Source organism: Polyodon spathula, chromosome 32 (genome assembly GCF_017654505.1).
Source record: "Polyodon spathula isolate WHYD16114869_AA chromosome 32, ASM1765450v1, whole genome shotgun sequence".
Lineage (NCBI taxonomy): Eukaryota > Metazoa > Chordata > Actinopteri > Acipenseriformes > Polyodontidae > Polyodon > Polyodon spathula.
In genome coordinates, this window is record NC_054565.1 from 6,569,590 (window position 1) to 6,576,064 (window position 6,475).

Here is a 6,475-nt window from a genome sequence, read left to right on the forward strand (position 1 = left end):
TTAACTTCTTCAAGCCGCATATTTCACCTCAGAGAGGACGCCGCACCCCGCGTATATAAAAAGGGAGCCGATGTAAAAGAGACTCACAGAGAGCAGGCTGTTCATTGAAAGCGGTGTGGACCCCGGGCAGTGCGGACAGTGTATCCCGGGCTCACGCTGCCCTGCTCGCTTCTCTTTTCGGATACAGTGTATCTCTGAGAGAGGGTGCTGCGCTGCGCGTCACTGCCACGCACTGCCACGCACCGTGACGCCCCGCACGGCGCACACCGGCAGGGCAATGTGTTCCGTGGCATCGCCGTTCATCCTTTATGTTTCCGTTTGTTTTGCTAATTTGCAAACGGCAAAGCTCTTGATTCATTAACTGTTTCAGTTGTGCACCGCGATGTAGTCACTACTTTTTTGGGCGGTTTGTTATGCTGTTGTTAGCAAGCGATGTACGTGTGCAATAAGACCCGGCAGGGTGTCGAGTTCCTCCAGCCCCCCCGGGAAGTCCGTATTTTGGCTGTATACGTGCACCCTGAAGGGGGTTATTGCATTTATAATCCAGGTCAAGCGGTGGATTTGGAGAAAAAAGAAAAAAGCAGGAATTATTTTTATGGCATATTTTTAAAATATCCTTACGCCAATAAAAGGGACCGCAAAAGTAGTCCCATGCGTAACTCTGAATTACACACTGAGTGAAGCAGAGTACAGTAATCCATCGTATCCGGCCGTCACATATCCGACCTAACCGTTTATCCGACCTCACCTGCGGGGCGCATCAGCGTCAACCTCCGTCTCGGTCTACTGCCTGTCGCTCCGCATCGGTTGCACGCATCCGGACGGCAGATCGCTACTGTGAAATAAACATTAACACCTTGCATCTTTCGAAATGCAGGATTTAGGGGTGCTCCCTAATAAAAGCTGATTCTCAAAACAACAATTGTGTGAATCTAGTATTTGTCACAGCTGTTTACAAAGATATTTAAAGCAGGATTAATTTATCTGTAAATTGATTTTATTGAAGCTTGTAAAAATAAGTAAACATTTATTTTTGATGTGTTGAGTTGCATATTGCCAAAAGATCAAGCAGAAGACGGAGTTGAGGCGGCACTGAATTGGTTTTTCTTTTCTCTCAGTGCAAGACTGCTGTTTCAGCAGGACGGAGGGCTGGGAGTGATTTTCTTTTTAAATGTCGTCTCGGAATTAATAATTTTTTCAAGGCCTGTGTCGGAGAGGGGTAATATGCGTCACTAAAGGTACCGTGTGTCTGTATTTGTATGTAACTATATATAGTATGTCAAGATATGGCAAGAACCTATATCCCAAATATGATTTTTTTTTTTTTTCTCTATAAAAGGTTTGCTATACTTTTAACTGCAAACCGTGTAAACTACGAGGGAAGTTTTAGCATCACCTGCATACACGCATTGAACTAATTTAATACACTCATTTAATTCCAAAATTATTATTTTTTTGACATTGAAAATGCATGCCATGAAAATAATGAGAAGCTAAAGCAGCGTGTCTGCATTTTTTGCAATGCCTCTTTGCTCCCACTGATGATAATGTAAAGGCGCATGCAATATCAAGGCCACTGGTCTTCATTGACAATCCCAGTATCTTCATCTGTGGCAGGTTCACTGCTGAGCCTGAAGGAGCAATAACTGTGGAGCAGCTTCAGAGGCACCTCTCCTGCTCCCCCCACAGATAAGACAGGGGGGAGATGACACCGGTCCAGCCCTCAGGCACTGTCTGCTCCTACAGCTTCCACAGCTGAAACCAGCGGGGCCAGGCAAGCTTTCAGTAACGTGAGACTCGCAGGGTTTCATCAGAACAGACATGAGCCCTCTGTCTAGCCCCGGTCTCTTTACTTTACCATCAGTATGAAGACGAGCTGCAGAGCTAATACATTGCAATACACAGAAGAACAGAACTAGCGTCCCGATTTGCAAACAGGTGCTTGACCTGTCTATAAAATACTATTTGTCCCCAAATTGTGCACACTGCCAGGAGAACTCACAGTACGGTACAATAGTTGATGTTTGCCATCCAATCGGATGTATTTGACTGCCACCTGGAGGAGGAATAAAGTAATTGCATGAGGTGTTCTCTGACGTTCAAGAAGGGCATAGATTACATTCTGCTCTTATTTTCAGTCAGTCCCACGGTAACACTTTGTTGATGACCCAGTGCATTGCAGTGTGTTGCAGAAGATTGTCATCTTATGGGAAAACAGTGAAAATATGTGCACATGTTTCTTGTAAACGTGATCTATAGAGAAGAGCCTCGTGGAGAAGAAGCTATCCCCCTTTTTATAGCTTTAAAAGTTAATGTATAACTTTCTACTGATGCTAAGGCTGATAACTGGCATCATTTCCTGATATAAGCAAATTGCCTCCTTCGATAGAAGGAAACAAGTATAGGCTTGCAGGCGGACTGACTCAGTGTCTCCAGCGCTGAGGGTGGAAGTTATCTAGTGAGCGTTCAATGCACTGGACACAAGAGGCAGGTTTTAAATCTCTGACTGCAGAAAGAAATATGATGGCTGAACAGGAAGGCTGTGGATATACCTGTATTACACTATCAGAGAATTATATTGGAGGCTGGTGAATGCGAGAATTCATTCATTACACTTAGAGGTGATCTTTGACTTTTGTTCAATACCTGCTTGCAGATGGGATAGTAGATTGCAGATAGAATCAGCTGCAGTCTCGGTTTGATACTGGCCGTGGGAACGAGGTGTGGTTGAGTTTTCCAGATTGCTTTCATGGTTCAGAAGTAAATGGAAGTATATTGACGTGGCTTCAGCTTTGTTATACTTGCACATCATTTACTTTTTTCCCCTTTTAATGATGCAGAACTAAATGTGACAATACATTAAAGTTTAAGACTGCCAGTTTGTTGTAACATAAAAGCTGCATCAATAATAATAATAATAATAATAATAATAATAATAATAATAATAATAATAATATAGAACACGTTTGTACAAGAAAGTGTTTTATTTATGCTGTATCAATACAATCAAGTAATGTAGTTTTAGTTTTTGACAGAAACACCTCAGTTTTATTTTCAATCACAATTAGACAAAGGAGTGCATTTTAAACCCACTTCATATTAAAGGCAGTTCAGGTAATAGATATTTACAACAACAAAAAAAAAACAGTTTCCTACAAACTTAATAAAAAAAAAAAAAAGTATATACACAAAGACAATTCTTTAAAGAAACATGACATAGCGTTCTGTTCCTTTATATAAATCCTAGCTCCTATTTCTAGGAAAGCAAGACACGTTATTCGCTTAAATGGGGAGAATTAAAACAGAATTAAAACACTACTTTGAATGCTGTCAACTAAGATTCAAAACCATTATATTACTTCAAGGTCTAAAAAAAAAAGCTCTTTTTTTATTGGTTGCATTTTTTTAAAGTAGTCTAAAAATACACTGCTTTTAATAACCCTTTCTCGCAGGTACACGTGACATACAGTTTCATGCATTTCAGCACCGTGTACCACGATGCTAATGCATTGCGTTCTTTATATTATCACACTTAAATTCAAGAAAATGGTTAAATGTATGACATCATATCTAAAGTACATTAGGAAAAAAATGAATTAATGTAAAATAAAATCGCATTATAAATAACAATAACATGCCTTGCAGTGTTCTAGGAAAGTCACAAGAAAGACCGTTACACAATGTTAAGAAATATGTTTCAAACTTTTTTTTTTTTTTTTTTTTTTTTTTTTTTTTTTGCAGAAGAATATCACAGATATTAATGAGAAAGTAGAATACTGGTTAATAAAGGTCACACTGATGGCGTTAAGTATTTCACTGTGGGACCCAGCATTTGGAAAACACTGTGGACATTGCAAGCAAAAACCAAAGAACAAAAAGATATTGAACTATTATTAGTTTTTCATAGTACTATCTGTCTGTGGTACTCATATGATAAATGAGCTTCGGTTTCCATGGTATACTGTATTGACACTTTCTGAGGCTCCCGAGGGTGGCTGTAGCGCTGTAGTGTGTTTTATGACATGGGTATGACATGTTCTTCATGACCTCTCATGAGAGATTGTGTATGAGCGATGACAGCGTATTATCAAATATAAAAAAAAAAAAAAAAACATACAGAAAGTCAGTCAATCGTTTCAGTTTACGCCTTCAAATAGTTTCTGATAGCGTATGGATTAGGGGTGTCCTAGTCATGGTTGTCAGGGATGAAAACCCTTTGAGAAGCAGGGAGACTGACAAGCTGATACTGTCGATGTACTGAAAACCGATCACCTGTTAGAATCTTACAAAGCTATCATACTGTGATTCGTTTGCAAGGTACCATTACCAAATCGTAAGCCAATGGTAACTCTTTAATTCACTGTAGCACTGTAGTATAGTACCATGGCATCTCAGGCCGTCATGTAGTGTATGTGCTCTGACCACAATATGGTAAGAGCGCCCATCTAGCTAACCCCTGAACTGACCCTTGACACTGCCTTGGGTCATATCACATACTGTATTATCCCCAAAGAAAAGGATTCATTCAGAGGAAAACAACAAAAGGCAACGCATGATGGGACGATGCATGGCATCATACTGCAGGGGTTTTACTTAACACAGAGTGCTCCGTTATCTGCTGGTCTTGGATCTTAATAAAGCTGCATTTCTAACACTCTGTGCTGTGTGGTGGAACGATCTTAGTAGGTGCACTCCAACGGTGGACTGCGTAGAATGGTTTGATCCCTTAACAGTGCTTGTATAGAGAAGACATGCATTGAAGCTACTAAAGCAAAGGGTTTTATTTTTTCATTTTCATTGTGTAACCACTCTGTTGCTCGTCAAGAATTTACAGGAGGCAATAGCACATTGACAGAGTGATGCCATTGCATGTATTTTTTTTCATTTATTCAAGTAAATGCTTCCTGTAGTAGAATATCTTATTGTGCATCCCCATCCTTCTCTGGTAACTTATTAATGCATAGCTGTCACTGATATCAGTGTATTAATACTGCATCTGTTAGACATGTCTTGGGATCGCATACAAAGGATCACAATGGAAGTTTCTTTTTTTTCTCTTAAGCCATAATACATTTTATGCAACTTATAATGACTGTCAACAGAGATCAAGTGGCCTGGAATAATAATATTAATCAAACAGAGCTGAGATACAGTGGTAATCACACAGTTTATTAAATGTAAAGGACGGGTTCTGCAGCCTGTAAACTCATTCATTCTCACCAGTCATGAAACCCATGTCTCCACATTTAAAATGACAGCATAAACCCCAAACAAAAAACACACACATTGAAATAAATGCTTTGTTGGTCCCTTATAAAGGTTCACCACAGTAAATATGCATGGTCACTTTGCAGCTTTTCCCATGATTATTCTACGCATTTACAATGCTTGCCTATGCTTTACCATGCATCTCTGTGCTTTGCAATACTTCCCTATGCTTTACCAGACCTCTCTGTGCTTTACAATGCTTCCCTGTGCTTTACCAGACCTCTTTGTGCTTTACAATGCTTCCCTGTGCTTTACCAGACCTCTTTGTGCTTTACAATGCTTCCCTGTGCTTTACCAGACCTCTTTGTGCTTTACAATGCTTCCTTATGCTTTACCAGACCTCTCTGTGCTTTACAATGCTTCCCTATGCTTTACCAGACCTCTCTGTGCTTTACAATGCTTACTCATGTTTTTATCATGCTTTATTACACTTTGCTTTCCTTTTATTATGGGACGCTTTTATAGGAGGTGCACTGTCAAGGACAGAAAGGCTGTTTAATAAATTATTTGTGCTTTATGTATTAAAAATCCTATTGAATGCCACTTTGCTCCATGAAGCCACCCTCAAAGTAAGAGGAATGCACGTCATTTATAATGAATACTTCCATTATTTCATAGAAGGAAGGGTTATGTACAGGACTGTGTATATTGTGCACTAAAGAGCGATTCAATATTTCAGGGGTGATTTGCATATAAAGATTTTTCAACAGTCAGGGATTCTGGGTGTGCAACTTGAATCTCTGAACAACTGGACCAATCTGAAGAGGCCTGGGGGACGGTTAATAATTTCAGCCAATGGGAAAACATATTTTCAACCCCATACAACATCCCTTTTTTAACACTGGCACACGTATGGCCGGGTCACTCAAGCACACTGCGTTCTTATCAGTTATGCCCTAGGTTCTGTTGTGGAGCTTGGCATGGGTTGCCAGTTATTGAAAATAAATTCAAATCCTTTGGAACACACAATCTTTTTAGTCCTCCCTGGCTACATTTTAATTGCCTGCAGCACATGCTGATGTCTTAAACTCGTAACAAAGGCACGCTGTAACAAGTGAAGGAATATCGGTCAATTACACATTGCAGAGTAATATAATGAATGGACTGATTCCAAAATGAAATAACATAATAATAATAATAATAATAATAATAATAATAATAATAATAATAATAATAATAATAATAATATGAAATGAAATGACATGAA